The sequence below is a fragment of the Typopeltis vanoorti genome, chromosome 15 (genome assembly GCF_054136105.1).
Source record: "Typopeltis vanoorti isolate ZY-2024b chromosome 15, IOZ_Tvanoo_1.0, whole genome shotgun sequence".
Classification (NCBI taxonomy): domain Eukaryota; kingdom Metazoa; phylum Arthropoda; class Arachnida; order Uropygi; family Thelyphonidae; genus Typopeltis; species Typopeltis vanoorti.
The window spans coordinates 116057267-116078558 of record NC_143563.1 but is presented as its reverse complement, the minus strand read 5'-3'; the positions used below and the strand labels follow the sequence as shown (position 1 = coordinate 116078558).

General features: G+C 36.5%; 2 protein-coding genes across 3 annotated transcripts in view; one reads left to right on the top strand and one right to left on the bottom strand.

Annotated features, from left to right (window-relative positions):
* LOC150099094 (chitin synthase chs-2-like) overlaps positions 1-21292 on the bottom strand; it is a 162347-nt gene that overhangs the window by 117399 nt on the left and 23656 nt on the right. The gene's annotated exons all lie outside the window — the stretch shown is intronic.
* The window catches only part of gwl (serine/threonine-protein kinase greatwall), a 524263-nt gene that overhangs the window by 499104 nt on the left and 3867 nt on the right, over positions 1-21292 (top strand). The window contains exon 15 of one of the 2 annotated variants that reach the window (XR_016549466.1): positions 20328-20531. The exons of the other annotated variant lie outside the window; for it this stretch is intronic. The gene's annotated coding sequence lies outside the window, so the exon portion shown is untranslated. Of the gene's footprint in view, positions 1-20327; positions 20532-21292 lie in introns of those variants that run through there. 2 annotated transcript variants of the gene reach the window in all.

Below are 21292 nucleotides of genomic sequence, written 5' to 3'. Positions count from 1 at the left end.
ATCTATTCAGAGAAACATGTATGGAGATTTGATATTTCAGGTTGTGCAGAGTAGAGTGGTAGAGAGTGTAGCAGTGGCAATGAATGAGAGTTGCGAAGTGCGGTGGATAAGTTTAAGAAGTGCCATGGGCTTTGGTTGACTAGTGTTGACCTCCTACGATGAGTCTTGAGACTTCAAGTAGGTCAAGAAAATAATAATAATAATCATATGTCATGACAAAGATAGAGTCTCTTCATCTTAACCTCCTTTGGCTGGGAATATCTGTCTCTCATTCTTTCAAATTCATTCACTGCTTCTATTGTTCCCCTAATGCTACCAACCATTCCAAATTTGTTGATTTTCTTCAGTCTACTTTTGTAACAACAAGATTATCATACCGAGGTATTTTAATGTTTACATCACCAACTGGCTTCCCTTTTCCAACTGATTGGAACAAGCAGGTAGAGATACTGACACATGCTATCACCACCGACCTAACCAAATTGTTCACGTTTACTCAAATACCAGATAGCCCACTCACTCTCCAAACACCCGGTACTTCTTCCGTACTAGTGACTGTTCTATGGACACCATGAAAATTGTTTGATTAGCATAACCTACTCTTAATTGCTTTACCCCATGGAGCAACATGCACACACCAACATGTTGTATCGCACTATAAAATTGCCAAGTGGGATGATGTTTGCAACATCTGTGCTTCATTCTTTCAATCGGAATACTTTTTCCAACCGAAATATATGTACTGAATGTATTGCCGAAATAATCCCCACTGGTATGGAATCATTTATTCCCCATTTTACTCTATGTTCCCAGCAGCTAACTAAGCTCTGATTCTCCAAGGTTGTGCTAATGCTGTACAGATGAAGAATCAAGCATACCATAACTAGCTCTCATCCAACTTTATAAAAGGATTATTCTCTAGGATTTCTCCAAAAATAGAAGCCATTTTACCTGGTGAACAGAGTAGGTTTAGACCAGGTCCTAGCTCTCACAACCCACAGAGAAGCTGGATACCAAAAGGGTTTAAAGACAGGGACTGCCTTCATAGAACTAAAATCAGTTTATGACACCATATGGAAGAAAGGTTTACTGTATAAAGAAGCCAAAAAAAAACTCGAAAATTATTAGAACAAATGCCCTCCAATAGGAAAATAAAAGGTCACCTGAATTCACAAAAAAGCAGAGCTGGAGACTATCCTAATCCCAGCAAAACTGTTGTTTCTACTTTTCACCTAAATAACCATGAGGCTCATAGAAAACTAAAAAATAAACTTCTGCAACAAGAGTAATCTCTGAAAGTAACCCTTGTTACCTTAGTATCACACTAGACCATAGTCTAACTTGGGATTGCAATGCCTCAACTCTTAGAATAGCAGCCCTGGCTTTGGTCTTCCCTATTGCAGAGTATTGCTTGTAAGTTTGGAGCCAAAGTCACCACATAACTCCTGTGGACACAAACAGCTTAACATAACAATGATAACAATCTCTCACTTTAAGATCTACTCCTCTCCCATAGTTACCTATTCTTTCCCACATCATTCCTCCATGCTTCAGAAGAGAAAAAGCTACCATCAAAGAAATAAAGAAAATCAGAAATAACATGCACCTTCCTATACATCAAGATATCTCCACCTCCAACTCACCGCTATCCCCAGATCTTCCATATGGCTTGTGGAAATACCAGATGATAGTCTCTAGGACTATCATCTGGTATTGAATGCCATGAATGACACAACGGTCCATTTAGGACTACGGGAGAGAAGAGTCTCTAGGACTGGTGAAGAAACAAACTACATTGAAACAAATTACAAACAAGTACTTGATTACAGATCCAACTATCAAACCTCCAGGATTCAATCTACTGCAACACTTTTGGAGCCAGCTAAACAGATTTAGGACTGGACAAAGCTGCTGTGCCGACTTATTACATCTGTGGGGAATTTTGCAATCACCCTTTTGTGAATGCACTGCTGTGCAGACTATGCATCATATCACTGATGACTGACCCACATACTCCTTCCCTGGAGGACTCAGGAACTTGCATTTCCTCCCAGATGACATTAATTGGTTAACTCTCAATCTGTATATAGTTTTGATCATTAATTTTTTCTTCTTTTTTTTTTTTTTTTTTGTTTTTCTGTATATGCTAAATAATAAATAAAATCTGAAATTCCATCCTCCTTTACAGCTTATTCTGGGCTTTACAAAGCACAGAATAGCTGCATGAAAATTTTGAAATCATCCAAAAGGGGATTTTGACAGAACTAAAAGCAAGAAACTTTCTTTCAAATGACAGTCATGTTTTCTGGCCTCCTGCAAAATCCATCAGACATAGCTTCCACCACTGTTACACTTGAATGGTTTTATCCCATCATCATCAACTATAGAAAAAGCAAATCTTCTGGCCTTTTCCTCTAATTCATGTATGGCAAATGTTCCCAACTCCAACCTTTCCAAACACTCACCACACAATATCCCCTTTGACTTTGTCAGTGGATTGCAGGGGGATATTCAGTTGTTTGTAGATGATGTGAAGCTAGGAAGAGTTATTAGTAATAGTGCAGATGTGGTAGTCATGCAAGAGGATTTGAATAAGCTAGACAGATGGGTAAATGAATGGGGATGTGGGTTTAATGCAGCAAAATGTAAGGTCTTGAGGTTTGGGATGCTGCATACTCTATTGGAGGAGCTATACTGAAGGAAGTAGAGGAGACAAGAGATTTGGGGTTGATGATTGATAGAAACATGAAATTCAAGGGACGTATTGCAAAGATGGTGAAGGTAACACAGAGGATTTCTGCAATAATGAGAAGGACGCTGACCTGCAGAGATAAAAGAGTTATCATTCTGTTGTATAAGACCCTGATCAGACCACACTTAGACTACTGTTCTCAGATTTGTTGCCCAGGATTTGAAGGGGATAAATTAACCGTAGAAATGGTAGAGAGGCAGATAACAAAGACAGTTTCAGGACTGTACAATATTAGTTATGAGGATTGGCTGAGGAATGCGGACTGCAGACTTTGGTGTATAGAAAAAGGAGAGGTGATATGATTGAGACTTTTAAACTGTTGAGAGGTGGTTACAGGGTTGACACTGGGGAGTTCTTTCGCTTAGTTGAACAGCGGGAAGGAGTGATGACAAGGGGCCATCCCTGGAAGTTACGAAAGAAAACTGGGAGCAAGAGGGTGAGGAGTGGTTTTTTTGCATGGAGGGTGGTTGAACCATGGAATGCATTGCCTGATAGTGATGAGAGCGAGATAAGTTTAAGGAGTGGTATGACAGACTTTGTGTTTCCTAGGAGAGACCTCCCACGATGAGTCTTTTGACTCCTTGGATGCCTAAACAATAATAATAATAATAATAATAATAGTATTATGAGACTTTGAAGGGGAGGGGGGGGGAACAAAAGACCAGTAGCTTATCTTTTAAATGCATGTGTTCTTCCCAGCTTGTTTTCAAAGAAGGATTTTATAAAGGGCTTTCAACTGAAAGTGAGTTTATGAGTCTTGTAAAACAGGATTGAAAATCAGGTCTGTATAATCAGAGCAAATATAATGAGTTCCTGATGATTATGCTATATGCATTCAAAAAAACAAAAAACATTCACTATTCGATACATTACAGGAACATGACATGTCAAGGAAGGGAAGAGCAAATGACAAAAGTGGCAAGATTACATAACATCACTACTTGCAGAGCCAAAAACTAAGTATTGCATGTAGGTACGAAATTGGGAATCATACTTAACACATATAAAGCCTTACATCAGACATTTTTCAGTTGATCAATGTCTATAGTTAAAAGTTAATGAAGGCTTACACAGAGGTGCTACCAGTGAATATTAAACTGCCACACTACCTTGAAAGTCTGACAGGTATGGATGCAAACAGGTTTATTATCACTGACAATCAAGTTTAGTAGAGAAAACATATCTAGAGATAACAAAATTTACATAATAATTAGATTATTAGGCCAATATTTCAATTTGGCACCAAGACATCTTAACGTGCACAAAGGTGCACCACTGGTGCTGTCCATGCATGCAGTGATAGAATTTTGTTGGAGGTTTCATGATAACGATCTTCAAAACTTTGGTAAAGTAGGCAACTGAATTTGTTCTCAGTTACATATGACAAAAATAGTAAAGGGCATCTACAGTCTCCCCTGCCATATTGCCAATAATATCTGCCTAGATATAGACAACGTTTTAAAATAGGCAAAGCTTCCAAAAAAGGAATTTATCCCATGTGAAACTCAGTGCACTTAAAAAGTTAAACCAGAACTAGAAGGTTATCATCACCAAAGAGCAGAGAAGGATAGCAGTACTTGAGAGCTCTGAATATGATCAAAAAATGTCAATGTTATTCAGAAATTGAGCAGTAAGATACCGATCCCTATCCAAATAATAATAATAAAAAAAAAACTTCAAACATTATTAGATAAAGCTCCTGGCCTTGTGGAACTATCCAAAAACTTATAATCCTATGCCTCCCCAAATTTATGGATTATATAAAATAAACAGAACACATCCTTGAGACACATAGTGGATACAATTAGCTTCCCCTCTTATAAATTGACCAAACACGTCACTTGTAATGATAAAGCCCAGAAGTGCTTTATCATTATAAGCGACACCTCCAGTATTGAGCTATGGAAATTTTAACAAAGGGTTCGCATCATCGAGCAAAAAAAAAAAAAAAAAAAGCCTAACTTAGCCCTTATAATACTTATATTGTGACTTTGTAGAACTTCTGATAGATATGATAATTCCTGTAGGATAAATTGAGAAATCAGTTTAAAAAGCCCTTATATTTATCGTTTGATGCAAAATGCTTGCATAAAGCTGGGTAATTTCTTCACAAAGCAAGAGCTGTTCGTAAACTGCAAGCTGCCCACCGTGGTCCAAACACACGGCCGATCTTTAAAATTTTGATACCAAGGTCTTTTGCAATCGTATTTAATTCTCGTTGATTTTTTGGTGATGATAAAAAAGCATATAATTAATCCATAAATATTTCAAAATGATTTATTTCTTTAATGTTTTTTATCGAATCATCTAATGCGAAGTGTAAATGATGAGCGCAATGCCAAATCACAACGTTGGGAAATTTTTATGGATAAGAAGTTTGATTGTAACACCTGATTTGTTTCCTAACATTACACTAGCTCCATCAGAACAAAATGCAATGAAATGATTTTTTAAATAGTTATCAGAAAATCCATATGAATTTAAAGTATCAATTATAGTAGCATGTATACATTCCACTGTGGTATTTTCTAGTTCTACAAGATTATTACAAATTTAAGAAAAAATTAAAGGGCTCGCGTGAGTCCCTTATAGCTCACCACTGGACACCTCCCACATTAAAATATTTAATTTGCTTGTCATACTTGATCCTTAAAGATACTTTCCTGTTGACTAACATACCTCTGAAAGAAACCTCAGAACTCACTCAGACTCTCCACATGATATATCAGAGTTATTCACTTTTACCTTGCATTCTTGCTACACTTGGCAGTGAAAAAAACACAAGTAGCTTGCAGGAACAACTATAGACTCCTCCTAGATTAATCGTTTCATGGAACATTTTGAAAATACAGCAATAAACCCCTCCTCTTCAAACCTAATATGGCTATACTACATGGACAATGTGTTATCTATTTGATGCATGGCTGGGATATATGTTGGAAATGTTTTAGCACCTCAATAGCCAACACCCAAAGATCTGTTTCATGATTGAAAAGAAAAACAATAACAGTTTTCCATTCCTTGACACTCTTGTCACCTGGCTACCCAACAAGTCCTTATCCTTTTCTGTCTACATAAAAAAAAAAAAACACATTGGAAGGTACATCATCATCATCCTTTACATCACATCCCCTCTCAGCAGTATGGTGTTATCAAAACCTTAGCAAACGGAACCATCTGCTCAAGACACATTATCTTCTCTAGTGAAACTGATCACATCAGGGCACTTTTAGCCAATGGTTTTCCTCTTCAAAAAAGTAACAAACTCTCTGTCTGCTGAATATGATCCCCTACAAGATCCAAAACACAATAATTTCATTACCCTTCCTTACATCCAGGGAACCTCAGAAAATCTTTGGATTCCAAGATACGTCTTTCTAATTCATCAGAGCAGAGTCCGTGCTAGTGCCCTATCCAGCCACATTTTATTCTCAGCCAATACCAATGTTGAAGGACGACAACATCAAATAGACTGGAACTCAACTTCAAACATCCATAAATGCTCCGATGAATTACAAAGACGTATCTTGGAATCCAAAGAAATAGCTCTTGACCCTGCCCATCTAAACAGCAATCTCGGTTACAGCCTGCCTGATTCACATAGCACTGTAATTCAGTTTTGGTGCACTCATGATATCATTCACATGCACAGTGATTCATGCCAGAGCTAATGCTCGGACTCAATTTCAAACACAACTACTACTTGTTCTAAACTCTGTTTTGTCTAAAGTACAATATATTTTTAAGATGTTGTTTTCTCCATGGTACTGTATTCACCTTACGAAGTCGGCATTTCCGATGAAACTAGTATTGAAACCTTATTAAATCTCTTGTATTTTTTTCTCGGTGTTTAAGTCAGTTAATAATTTTAAACATGTTATTTAACTGAGTCAATTACTCTGTAAATAAATAAATATATATATGAGCATGTGTAGCTCAGTGGAAGTGGTATTTGCACTCCTCAGTGCTAAACTGCCCAAAGAAAGAGTGTTGCGAGTTCGATTCTAGTCGTCAACTAGAGAAATATATACCATATTTTTCGATAGATAATGCGCACCCCCAACATTGTCATCACTCCTTTTGATGTGTAGATAACGCGCATTCGCCAACTAGCGGTAGAGTTAGGAAATACAGACAGAAGACGGAGGAATTCTTTAAAAGCATATGCGTTGCAGTGGTCAATTATTTCATAAAGTAAATCATTATTTGTTTATATTTTGTTATTAGATCTGAATTACCCATGGAAGACAGAAGTACTTCTCAGAGAAAATCCTACACAGTGCAGTTCAAGCTTGAAGTGGTAGAAGTAGTGAAGGAAAAAGGGAATCGTGAAGCTGGTAGATTGTTCAGTGTTGGAGAAAGTAGTGTTCGTAAATGGTGAAAGGCTGAAACAGTTGTGAAATGTTTACATATGAGGAAACGTGCTATAAGGTTTAGAAGATGCTTGTGGCCAACCATAGGAAAAAAACTGATTGGGTTGTTAGTGAAAGAGCCAAAGGTATGAGAATATCTACTGTCCATATGTTGCAGGAATCAAAAAGAATTGCGCAAAAGGATTTCAAGGCCTAACCATCTTGGGTTTTTGGATTTATTAAGAGAAACAATTTAAGTGTGCGCTCCTCCACTAGTATTGGACAAAATTTGCCATGCGAATGGGAAGCAAAATTAGCTAAATTTCGTTTGTTTCTGAGAGAAAACTTGTGTGGGGTTGATGCTTGTCACTTTGGGAATATAGATGAGGTTCCCATAAGTTTTGACATGCCTAGTTCTAGGACTGTGAATCTGAAGGGAGCAAAAGAGGTTTCAGCTGCTACAACAGGGCACAAAAGATCTAACTTTATTGTGGTTCTCTGTGTAACTGCAGATGGTTCCAAACTACCACAGACGGTGATTTTCAAAAGAAAAACTGTTCCAAAAGGTTGTGATTCCGAGGTTATGAAATTTTGGTTGGAGAATGTGTGGCGAAAGAGAAAAATGGCATTTTTCAACCCAAAATCTTTGTTAGTGTTGGATTCGTGTAGGGCACACACGACAGCATAAGTTAAAACAATTGTAAGTATTCCAAATTGGCCGTCATTCCAGGTGGTTTAACAAAAAAAATTCCGCCCCCCCTTTGATCTTGCAGTAAATAAAATATTCAAAGATAATTTGCAGGCTAGGTGGGAATACTGGATGATGAATGGCATCAATGAATATAACAGAACAGGGCAGATGAAAAGAACGTCGTATAAAGATATAGTTACGTGGATTGTAGAAAGTTGGGCAGCTGTAAGTGAAAACTGTTAGAAATGGTTTCATTAAAGCACAAGGGAATGCAGTGGTGCCCGGTGGCAATAATTATGAAGCTGAAGAAATACCAAACGAAATTTGTAACGCAATTGATTCTTTCAATATTGCGTCTGATGAAGCAGTTTTTGGATTTGAATAGTGTAATGTTCAAGAAATATTAAGTAATACTTCTACCTTAGTTTTATTACATTTGATTTACCTCTCATACCTTTCAAATGTATACCGCGCATGTTCATTTTTAACGAATTTAGACTTTTTTGTATAGATAACGCGCACGTTATCTATCGAAAAATACAGTATAGAATATAGAAAAAATAAATAAAATATATATATATTATTGTTCATCTTTACTCGGTAGAAAATATTATAAAAAATTAGTTTGACTGACTATATACCGAGAATGAATAAACAACGGTTTAATATTAAGATACAACTAGTTTCGTTGAACGATTCAACTTCTTCAGGTATCACAGGCAAAGAATTATATAAAAAATGACAGAGACATGATAAAATTACATCAACAGATCTAGTATAAAAGACAATAGTACATTTTAAAAACAGGAGTGCGAGCTTGAGTTCTAAATTAAAGTTGACTACGTGCGTGAGCTGCCACGAGTGCGCCAATACTGAACAGAGGCAATGTGTGCATCAGAGAGATGGAAGCTAAGGCTGTTGTTAATGGATGAATCTAGTGAAATTTCTCTAGATTCGATGAACTTTCTTTCGAGTTCATCATAACACACATTAATAGTTTTTGGCCAGTCTACGAGGTGTTGGCGGCCTTCATCCGAGTTAATAGAGAAGAGAACGTGGCTAGAGAGAGAGCTGGGCTCTAGTCCTATTGTAGGAAATGTCTCTCTGGTGTTCTTCCATGTGCAAAATGATGGATTTAGCTGTCTGGCCTTTTGATATATATATATATATATATATATATATGAGCCTGTGTAACTCAGTGGAAGTGGTGTTTGCACTCCTCAGTGCCAAACTGCTCGCGAGTTCGATTCGAGTCATTGACTAGAGGAACTGTGTTTTCGACTGGTTCCGAAGTTAGTAAATCCCTGGCACAGGCAGGCAGGGAAAAAAAAAAAAAAGCAGATGAAAAATCTGGAAACTCAGGTTTTTCATCCCATAAACTCAAGAAAATCGACCGTTAGAACCCACACTATTTTCAGACATTAAAAATATGTGTGTTAGGTACCACTTGTTAGCCGTCTCATCACTGTGTTACACTTGATTAGTGATAGCCTTCGGCCAGCTATCTCTGATAGGCCACCAGTGGAGATCGCACTGCCCACTCAGTCTCCAAAAGTTAGACAGGACTAAACCGGCCTCACCTATTCACTATACAGGAATAAAAAAAGGCATTAGCTGATCGATAGATAGATATATGGTAATCAGCCTGTATCTCTCCCACTGTGGGTCAAGACTTGTGGGAGAGATTTAGTGTGGAAGGTTTAAGTCCACTTTTCCCATAATGACTCAGTCCATCTTGGGAAAATACGAATTATTTAATGTGTGATCAAGGCCGCATTTATACTTTTGGAGGCCCGAGATGCAACATCATTATGAGGCCCTCAAAAATTAGCTTTTTTTTTTTTTGTTCATTGAAAATAAAAGCCAACATTTCCATAATAACTCATTTTAATAACACAATACAACATTGGTATACATATATTTGCATTTTAAAAAAATATAAAAATAAATCAGTTCAAAATTAACTAATTTTTTTTTCTTTTCTGGCTTTGGTTTTAGCAAATAAATATATCTATGATGTCATTATAATTGATCGAGTCCATTACATCTGATTCAATGCATAATAACGACAGGTCACTTGTTTTATTTTTGTGTAAGTTGCTTCTTAAATAATTTTTTATTCGTTTCAACACTGAAAATGAGCGTTCAGCACTTGCATTTGAAATAGGCATCGTCAAAAATATTTTCAACGTTTGGAAAAGTAGACCTTAACCCATCGTTTATAAATTTGTACATATTTTTAATTGAAGAATTTTCTTCCTTTATCGTTATTAAAAATTGCTTAACTTCATCAGTAAATTTTTCTGTATCAATGTCAGTCCCATAAGTTTGTAAAATTTTATCAATACTAATCTTGTACTTGTCTTGATCTATATCTTCCTTCAAAAAAATGTCAAACATATCTAATATGTCGAAATAGCTTTTTGTTCTTTCATGAATTTCCAAAATTAGCTTATCGCAAATGACATTAAAAGTGTTCACAGCGAAATTTTCTTTCCCATGTAATATAATCTCATTGTTAGATTGTGAAACTTCGTCACTCATTTTTTTTCCCGTTTTTTAACTCTTTCCTTTTCATCTTTAAATTTTGTCTCATCTGTTAATAAATTTGCTTCTTCATTTACAGCAGCAAAACTATTTCTTATATCTAAAATAAAACTAAAGAGTAACAAATTATTAGCTAAAAACAAATCCATATCGGGATCTTGTAGAGATTTACTAGTAGCATTTATTCGTTGTAAAATTTTATCCCACATAACTGTTAAAATTGCTGTTTCTGGTTTGTCAAAATGTTCAGCCAATGATGAGCTCTCTAATTTAGAAATAGATTTTTCATGAGGAGAAATGGATAGTTCAAGTAATGCGTTTTTAATTTGTTTATATCCACGTTTCAAAGCCAATATAGCGTCAGCTCTTGCGGACCATCTCGTTTCACTTAGTCTTTTAACTGTTAAAGATTTTTTTTTTTTTATGTTTAAGGATTATACCCCATCTTGTTGAAGATGAAAAGTAATTATATACATTTTGAATAAAACAAAAATATTGCACTGCTTCCGGACAAGATTCCGCGGCATAGTTGCCAATTAAATTTAAGGAATGACTAGAGCACGGTATATAATGTGCAGAGGGACTACGCTTTTTAAAATATGCAAATGGCGGCTCGCGTATTAGTTCAGTGCGATAGTTTTGAATTATAAATGATATATATAGAGGTAAGCGTTCTTCATTTTCTGAAATTTCATATGCTATTGATTTGCGCATTTAGCTAATCGCTCGATATTGCTGGCAATCCTTTTCATCTGCAATATCCTCTACAAAATTTCTGCTGGCAGGTCTCAAGACCTGCGGGATTTCTAATTGCGATCATAAGCAATTTTCCAATCACTACCTACTAGATATAACAACAAATAAAACAGACATGGATAATATTACTGATCTGCTAGAGCATCTAAACAAAGAGCAAGCATTAAAATTGTTTAAATTACTGCTTAAAAAATTTGATACTGAATGGCCAGGTTTCCTAAACCTGTACACACAGCCGGAAGAATCCGATGATATGGAGGGCGAAGTGGAAGAGATCAATGACACATCCATCTCCCTGCCCGAGAGCCTCAGTCAGACGGTCTTCACAGGAGAACAGACGGGCAAGAGACGTAGAATCGAGGATGATCTTGTGGAAAACGAAACACCCTCACAAATAGTCCCGGAAAAAAGGGAAAAGGTCCCCCGGTAATTCTCCGTGAAAAGGAAAAATAGACCACAGTTGCAAGAAACCTAAGAGAACATCAAATTGGATACTCCTGGGCCAGAAACACCGACAAAGGTGTAAAAATTCAACCAACAACAGTCACAGACTACAGAGGAATAACAAAAAACTACAGTACCACACCTTCGCACTAAGCAGCGAAAGAAATCTAAAGGTTGTACTGCGAGGTGTCACCGAAGGCATTACCTCCGAGGAGATCGCGGCTGACCTTACCCAGCAGGGCTTAACACCTATCAAAGTCAGCCGGATGTACAGATCCGATAAACAACCGATGCCATTAGTATTGGTTGAGATACAGAACACACAGAGACAAATTTGTGACATAACTGCGGTCTGTGGACTTAAAATATCAACAGAGCCACTCAGGAAAAGGGCATCAGCAGGGCAATGCCATCGTTGCCAAAAGTTTGGCCATGCCCAAAGACTGTAAAGTCGAGTTCAGATGCCTGAAGTGTGGCGAGAAGCATCAAACCATTACATGCACAAAAGCAAGAACCACACCAGCCAAATTTGCCAACTGTGGAGGTCCCCACCCAGCAAACTACAAAGGATGCAGCCACCATCCCAGAAATCACGGAACTACAAGACCCGTCCAACCTCCCCCAATCTGGACCACCACTCACAGTCATCAAACCATCAAAACCCAATCCATAAAAGTCAGGAAAGGGCTCAACCTTCCACCAAGACCTATGCAGAAGCAGCCGGCCCAAAGGACACAATACAAAGCAATCAAATAGGCTCCAACATCACAGCAATACTGACTGCTTCGCTAGCCACTATGCTGCAGGAATTCAGCAGAACAAACCCAACTCCATCCTCCACAAAGAGATTCCTGCAAGGAACCCATTCCATACAGCACTCAACTATGAATAAAACAAAAGTAAAACCTAACTCGCTTCTAATTGCAGCCTGGAATGCCAATGGCCTCACCAACAAAACATTAGAACTAGAGGAATTCGCACAAAGACACAACCCGGACATAATGCTGATCAATGAGACCCACCTAAGATCTGCCAACAACCCAAAAGTGAGAGGATACACAATATACTGAACGGATAGACTCAGCTCCAGAGGAGGAACACTGCCATCTACATCAAACCCTACCTCCACCACAATGCCATATCCAACCCACAGACTACAAACCTGGAAACCACAAGAATACAAGTCCACACAAACAATGCTGCCTACAACTCACCAAGCAATCCTCTACTGACAACAGACCTGGATGCAGTCCTCGGCACCACAGACCCCACCATCATAGTAGGTGACTTGAACGCCAAACACACAGCATGGTTCAGCACCACCAACAACAGAAGTGGTCGCATACTACACAACTATTCAACACTTAACTCAGTTGTGGTAGCAGGATCCACTGAGCACACTCATTACAGCCCGCAAGGCAGATCAGATGTACTTGACATAGCTATCCTTAGAAACATCAGTTATCAATACAAACTAGAGATGCTCAGTGAACTATCATCCGACCACAACCCAATCCTGATCAAACTTGGCACGCCTTCATATCGTGGGATAGGCTAGCTAAAATCCTACCAGAATACATTGGTCCTGTACCACTCATCCACAAAAAAGAAGACATAGATGAAGCAATAAGCAATTTAACAAGCCAAATAAATAAAAAGCACTAGAAGCAGTCACCAAAACCACAACCAACCACCCATCCGGTCGGCTCCCAGAAAACATAATGGACCTCATCAGAACAAAAAACAAAGCCAGGAAAAGATACCACAACACAAGAAAACTCTGAACAAGTTGAACAACCAAGTCAGAAAAGCACTTCAAATCCACAGGAACCAGGATTGGGACAATAAACTATCATCACTCAACCCAGAAGATCACACAATATGGAAATTTCTGAAGATTCTGCGCACTAAACACAATCCCCTGCCGCCCATGCAATGGCGCACACTGATAAAGAAAAAGCAGAAGCAATAGCAGAAAACCTAGAAAAACAATGCAGCCCGTCATATGATAATATAAACATCACCCACATATATAAAGTCCACCAGCAGGTCAAGCGTACCTTAAGTCAGTCCGAAGACAAGCTAGCCAGCATCACCCCCCACTACTCCAGTTGAAATAACCAACATCATAAAACATCTAAACAACAAAAAAGCTCCAGGGCCAGATGGAATTACTAACAGAATCATCAAATTACTTCCTAGAAAAGCTATTATGCATCTGGTGAACATAACCAATGCAATATTGAGGATACAACACTTCCCCTCTGCATGGAAAACAGCAGACATCATACCAATAAAAAAGCCAGGAAACAATCTGCAACTCCCGCAAAGCTACCGTCCAATAAGCCTGCTTTCCAATCTGGGAAAGATTGCTGAAAAAATTATCCTTTCAAGACTACAAGAAAAATCAGACCAATTAGGAATAATTCCAAACGAACAATTCGGCTTCTGCCGTATGCACAGCACAGTGCAAGAAATACACCGACTAGTGGAGCATATCACTCAAGGATACAACTGGAACCTTCACACAGCTGCAGTTTTTCTGGATATTGCCAAGGCCTTTGATAAGGTATGGCATCAAGGATTACTCTATAAACTCATTCAGGCCAACATTCCAACAAACCTTACCCGTCTAATAAAATCATACCTCACTGACAGATCCATGCAGATAAAAATAAATGGCACCATCTCAACTAGGCGCAAAATCCTGGCAGGAGTACCACAGGGATCTCTTTTGGCTCCTTTACTTTTCACAATCTACGTGGCTGACATTCCACAGAACCTGAGGACTACCATCACAGCCCTATATGCTGACGACACATCCATAATGACAAGATCTCTCCGCCCACACCTGGCGATCAGTCGTCTCCAGGATACTATCACAAAGCTAGAGAAATGGTTCTCCGACTGGAGGATACAAGTAAACCCCGTCAAAAGCTCAGCTATACTGTTCACCAGATGCAAAGCCTTCATCCAAGATGATATTGAACTTCTCAGAAAAAAGATACCATGGCAGACAAAAGCCAAATACCTTGGAGTACAGCTAGACAAAAAGCTAAATTTCAACAGCCATATCAAGCTCATAGGCACAAAGACATCCAGAACCATAGCCCAACTCTATCCCCTGATCAATCGCAACAGCAAATTGGATAAACTCAACAAGCTGTTATTATATAAGATGGTAATTCGACCAGTAATCACATATGCATCCCCGGCATGGAGTCACACATCCAAATCTAACATCCAGAAACTACAGAGGATACAAAACAAATGCCTGCGGATGATCTTAGACGCCCCATGGTTCGTCAGAAACACGCAAATCCACAGAGAAACCGGAACCCCTGACCCGTTCTCTCCTTCATGACCATGCGGAAAAGTTCTTCAGCAAGGCACATTCTCATCCCAATCCACTAATCAGACAAGCTTCCAGTTATAGTGAACATGACTATCAAAAACACAAAAGACCCAAGGCAATCCTGCTTTCAGCAGAACAGAGCTAACTCCATAGTTCACAAAGTACGAGCATAAGTCTCACAACCTCCCCCATCAAGCTTCTCCACACAGATAAAGGGGAAAATAAAAAGCATTTTATGCTTCACCCAGCAAGCCAGTAACGTTGTTTTTCACAGCCTGGCTTGTAAACCTGTATAGATACCTTTCATATGCAACGTTATCATAGCTTTGCCCTCTGCACATTTTTATATCCAAAGATAATTCTAATTTTTTTAATACTACCTCTTCTAAATATAAGGAATTAGGTTGTGTAATTCTGATGAACCTGATAAATGTTTCTCTAATGTCAGAATTTGCGGCAACATAACTAAATATCATAGCTAGTTGGTCATTATGGGCAATGTCTGGCGTTGAATGAGTATTATTGCAAAATAAGCAGCTTCCTTAATTTCTGATATTAATATTTCTGTTGTTTTTTTAGCTATTAACGCTATGAAGTCATCACAAGTATGGTAAGAAAGATAATTTGATCTGCCAGAACCACAGTTGGTGTACATTTTCATGTGATGTTTTAAAAAATCATCAAATTCACTTAAATAATGTAAACACGATAAATAATCGTGTTTAGCTACCTTACTCTAGTGTATGGTAGCTATTATTCTTTTTAAAACCTCTCTCCAATAATTTTCTTCAGATTGTATTTGTTTGATCAATTCGACTATTTACAGAACTTCATTTTCTTTTGCGATATGTGCACATCGCTCGTATATGTTCGGTAGAATGCTCGTGCTCACATAAGGTTCGTGTTATATTTCCTCAGTCATTAAAACCCTTCATTAAGCTATTATTTGACTTAGAAAACAATTTACAAACAAAGCAGTAAATTGCTTTGCTGGTTTCTGAAAAAATTAGCCACTCTCGTTTCTCCTTTGTTCCATTCGCCTTTTTACAGTAAAAATGTGATATATTTACATTTCTGACATACATATATTCTATTGCGTTCTGTGTGTTTTTTTTTTTTTTTTAATTTTCGGTTTTACCAACATTCTGGGGCATATTTATTAAATATGCTCGATAAACTGTTCATTAATAGTAAGTAGCCACACTGCTATATCGGTAGGATAAGAGATAGCTTGCTTGCTGGTAAGTACAGACTCTGATTGAAAATTTTCTTCAGAATCCTCTTGATTTGATTCATTTACTTCTTTCTCTGCTATGTTTTCAACATCATTTTGATGTGCTTCATTTTCACTTTTATCTCTTGATAATGAAAGGTTGGTCGATTGGTAGAGCCTCTGCTACTAATGACTCACAAAACGTTAAGCAAGTTTGAGCGCGGTTGGAAGGAGTTCAATCGTTCAATGCTGTTGGCACACTCTCCCTCGATGAGTCTTTGTCCTGGAGGTGTCACATAATAATAATAAAAATTCTGAGAACTGCAAAGTACAACTTCAGTTCTACGAAATTCTTCATTTTCAAAACTGCCCCCTTTTGACTATTTAGCTGTTTTTCATTTTTTCTTAAGTCGTTTTCTTTTACTAGCTCCGGATTCAAATTTTCTTGGCATCATTATGTGTATTAATCTATCAAAAGCGAAATAAATATTTATTAAATCTAAAATAAACAATTACGTTAAAAGCTTAAAAAATACAAAAATAGAAACAGTAGTATCTTGGTTTTGTTAAAATGAACGAGTAACAGTAAAATAGGAATAATAATTAATTGAATAATTTATTCTTATCGACTGCAACAACTACTTTAACCATATAATTAGGTATATACACTTGTATACAGTATACTGCTTTACAAGTACTAGCCAAATAACGGTAACAAACTATCAGTTAAATTTCCGGTTTTTTTTGGAATTTCCTTTACTATTCTACAATATTTGACCCTTTTTGGTGCACAATTTATTTATTGTGTCTCTTCCCAAAAATATAAACGAATTTCACATGTATACAATAAATATTAATAATATTAAACTAGCAACCTTGTAAGTCATTTTATATAAATAAATGACTAACTTATATCGATGGATTATAAATAATTATGCAACTTCTACAATACTTTATATTTAATATTAAATTTTCTAAATAGTTTAAAATCTTTTAATGTAATTCTAAATATATATATTATTTACACTTTTAAATATTCCATGTAACTGAATCATAATTAATTTAAAGAAAGATGTAATTAAAATCTTTACTACATTACCTTATGTTAGCTAACTCTATTAAATTACTTTTACAAACTGTATATCAACATCAAATATGCCAATAGATTCTCTTAATGACACTTCTTGTTACTGTTAATCTAAATCTTAATTGTCTAAATAAAACACATTATAAGAGGAATTGTACAAAGGTATATAACTATAACTAACTATCTTACACAAAATCTGTATCGCACATTCAGTCAAAGGTCTTGCACAAAAAATTCTAAGGCAATTCTCTCATATCAGATCTTGAGCTTCCTTCAGGAAATCTGGCTTCAGAAATATCTCATTGGGAAAATAGCAGACTGTGAACTGTGCCCTGCGGTACTCATATACAGCTCTGGCAAAAAGTTATTCTCCCACAGTGAAAAGAAAAACTTTTGAGCCAAGGTGCTATGGGTAATTTGTCTTGCTTTTTCTCCTCTGCTTGGGCTCACCAAAAATGCCTGGATGACTGCCACCTCCACTAACTCGAATTGCTGTCAACCAGGATTCCTCTCTAGCTTGGAAGCTTTTCTCTGGCGATTGGAACATCTCCTTTCGGCAACTCGAAGCTCCTCTCTGGCAATGTTTGGAAACGGGAAGCCCTATATGCTTGGCTCTGTCCCCTTTTATTATGCCTTCTCTGAGACCTCACACGAAGTTTGTAACCCCCGAAGAATTCGGCATGATTCTTTCATCTTAAGTTTCAAGTTCGGCCCGCTCTTTGTTCTCTTCTGTGCCTTCTTTTGATTGTAAGTTGCCGACCACCGGAAAGTTGTTTGAACCTTTCTGACTGACTTCAGAGGTGTTTATGCAGAGCTTGTAAGCCTTTCTCATACACACAAAATTTAATAAACAACCTTTCAAATGACGCCATGCAGATTTATTACATACAGCTCTGGAGAAAAACATTGCCTTTTAATTTAATAAGAATATGTTAGAGTGTTAAAAACACTAACATATTCTTATTAAAGAAGTATATACAGTTAATTTGCAAAGGGCTATTTACAAAAATATCTAATACAAATTATACAGAGACAAACAAGGTTATTTTTTACAACATTCTTATGGGACTTGACCTAAGTAAAAAATCGATGTAATGTGCTTTGGAATATTTAACCTACAATCGAGTTTTTACAAAATTGATAAGAACAATAGTCTAAAAGTCCAGGTAGTCCAGCGAAAACCATCTGTGACAAAATGAAACTAGTTTATTTATTTAAAAACACAAAAATACAAATTTATTAAGTATATCTTTATAGAGTTCATAATTAAAAGGACTCTAATAATAATAATAGATTTCTACAGATGTGTCTCATCTTCTTTTGGTATTATCAAGTTATTCTGAAGCGTTATGAATTTTGCTATTTTATTATTATGCCACTAATATTTCTTCAAATGCGGCACTTTTACAGCACTATGTTGAATATATCTGTTCACAAATATACTCAAAATCCCTTTGACCTAATAAAAAGGCAGAATGCTGATGAAACTTCATCAGCATTCTATCTGTTAAAATGCAATTACCCTCCACCCCCCTTAACGGATTATTATAGGTATGTGCACTGTATTTCTTGGATTGACCCTTTTTTGCTGCACAATTTACTTATTGTGTCTCTTCCCAAATAAAAACGAATTTCACATGTGCGAAAATAAATAATCAAAATGTTTGTTTGCACTGGAAATATTATGTCAAATATATTTTTTAAATAACATTTATTGAAATAAATATGACATTTTGCTTCCTTTCCTTTCAAAATAAGATTATATGGGTCGCACATTTCAATTTTCGGAACGATTTTTTTATTTTTTTTTTTATGAACAACAAATGGTGTTAAATTGCATTACTCGGGGTTTTCGATCATGAGTCTTTTTAATTTATATCCAATGGTATTTTATCAGATTCTTTGTCTTTTGCTTAAAACTGCAACAGTACAATTACTTTCAAAAAGTAACGAATTCGAACCAAAAGAAAGTGCATGTGTGTGTGTGTGTGGTGATAATTTTGGGAGGGGGAGGAGTTAGCCATTAAAGGCGAATTAATTCTGTTAGGAAAATTTTGGAAATAAAATTTCATTTTGATGCATGCACCTACACATGTTTCAAATGATAAACTGCAGGGAAAATATTGCTACTTCAAAACTGCCACATAATATCGAAATTAGCCGAAAATATGTACATAACAGTTGACTTCATAACTGCCGTTTATTTTGATTTGTAGTGAGTGATTAGGGTGAAAACTGAAAAAGTTGAAATGCAAAAACCTACAGATTACGTTATAAAAATTATGCATTACATGATATGATTCAAGATTTACGTATGATAACTAACCTTCGAACTAAGATTATGAATAAAATAGGAAACATATTTTGGAACAGATGGAGGCTGTATTCATTTTTAGATTCGGATTTTCATGAATTTATAAAATAATTGTTTGACAAATCATTATCTTCAATCAAATTCTTGGAGAATTTTAAAATGTATTGACGATTAAAATAATTAGCAAAAAAATTGATAGTGACATTGATCTTCCAAAGTGATACAATACAAAGTGAAGAAAGTATGAAAGGATTTCTTATTTTACGCTGGCATTAAAAACTATAATTATATGATAAAAACAAGCAGCAAAATGAATATAACTCATAGGTATTTAGTCTGATATAACTTAGATTCCAGTTACTGAGAAAATGGCAATGCGTTTCTTGCTGTAGGCCACAGAACGTAGCTACTGCATACCCTTGGTAATGTAGTTAAGTGTTCTTTTCAGCGTGAAGGATTATCGCACCTTCTAATGGACATGATGGTCAAACTACACTTCTTATCCATGTTCTTTCAGCAGATGGAGAGAATATTATCCAGGTTTGCTGGACATGTATATACGTCCAGCAAAGAAATGGTATGCGCTTACATACATAAATTTTATGAAATACAGAGTTCCTGTTAGTTTTATATTCTATGGAAAGAACAATGTATTTCAAATAGAAGCTGGAAGCCTCACAAATTTTTCAGCAGCCTCTAGTTTTTATATTATGAATTTAATATTTAAAAATAAGTATTTTATTTTACAACTATAACTACGCTGTTTTTTTATTGTTGTTGTTGTTCTACTTATTACTATTATTTTGACACCTCCAGGGAGGCCAAAGACTCATCGAGGGAGAGTGTGCGCTGACAGCATCGAACGATTGGACCTCTTCCAACTACTAACTGCGCTAAACTTACTTAACTGAGCGATTAGTAGCAGAGGCTCTACCAATCGACCAACCTTCGCCGTTATTGTTATTGTTCTTTGTGAGGAGGAGTAAGGTTTTAAAATGAGGCCCCATCTTGCGCCTAATGATAAATGCAGCCCTGTGTGTGATGGTGAAAGAAAATCACAAACATCAATACACAAGGTGGGATTTGAACCCAGGCTGGAGAGAAGATAGACTAACCACTTGTCCAACCAGGCTTGTATACATATATTTCAAAAACTTTTTTTTTTTTGAAAGGCCTGAATTCAACTGCTTTGCTTAAATGTTTCCTGAATCATCAGATACAAGAAACATTTATATATAATACAAAGCCTTTAATGCCATTTTTCCCAAAGCAAGAAGATAAGACCATTTAGCCCACCCTAATTTTTTGAAGATCCACTCTTAACCATCACTGACTAGCAAGCAAGCATGGCAGATAGCTAAAGAAATCATGTGGTCTAAAACATTATACTGTATAGCCTGAAATAGTGCAAGTTATATGAGCAATTTCCTTGAGTCGTATGGTTTTTAATCCCATGTGAAAGATTAACTAACTCAGAATAGGCTGAAAAAGGTCTTGAAAATTCCCCTAGTCAGCAATTGGAATCAAACTTATAACGGCCTTTCTTCTGCTTGTCCAGTGCTATGGAAACAACTCCATTTTCACAGGGCCACACAGGTACCCATGAACATTTATTATTCTCCTTAAATGATGATTTAACTGATTCATACAGAAGTGTCAAGGTTTTTTCTATAAAAAATAAAATTTTTACAAACTTGACTGAGATACAAGTAACTTTATTTTAGTACATTCCACTCAGCCTTAATTGTAGTGGTGTAATGTAAACAGCCAATGTCAATTTA